The sequence below is a fragment of the Merops nubicus genome, unplaced genomic scaffold (genome assembly GCF_000691845.1).
Source record: "Merops nubicus isolate BGI_N331 unplaced genomic scaffold, ASM69184v1 scaffold36266, whole genome shotgun sequence".
Lineage (NCBI taxonomy): Eukaryota > Metazoa > Chordata > Aves > Coraciiformes > Meropidae > Merops > Merops nubicus.
The window spans coordinates 788-1,379 of record NW_008613621.1 but is presented as its reverse complement, the minus strand read 5'-3'; positions in this window follow the sequence as shown (position 1 = coordinate 1,379).

The window sequence follows — 592 nt, the reverse complement described above, 5'->3', positions numbered from 1 at the left end:
GGTCTGTCTCTGTGGCTCTTCTCCCAGCGATTTGTTTAGCTATTTTTAAAGTCATCTGGAAGAAAAATAAACAGTTGAAAAATCTTTACCTTGTTTTGAGGGCTAGGAAGGGGGTTTTCTATACTGCTTTAGAGTTGGTTTGCGCTTCGAGGGATGTGGAAGGAAGACCCCACAATGTCTGTATAGTTCATGTGTCTGGGTCCATTGTTTGTACTTTGTGAAGTCTGTGGAGTATGAGAATTGCAAAAGCACCTAAAGGGAAGACAGAAGGTTTGAACTTGCCTTCTAAGTCAGGAGGGCAACTGGAACAGAGGTGCTGTATTCTTTCCTGGATTAAAGAAAATAAATTCCTGTCCCATAGTTCCCTAGCAACAGAATGTTTTCAGTTCTTCCCAGGAGACTGTTTTTCATCTGAAAAAGAGGTGGACCAGGTAGACCTAGACCTCTGTGGGCAGCTAACACCATGTAACATGGACCAAGCTGTTCAGAGGGTAGTAGGGAGAAGTTGTACCAAGTAGACTGGTAAACATAAAGGAATCTGTAGCATTTTGATGGCGTTAGTGGTTCGTCAAAAGCCACTTTTCATTCCTGC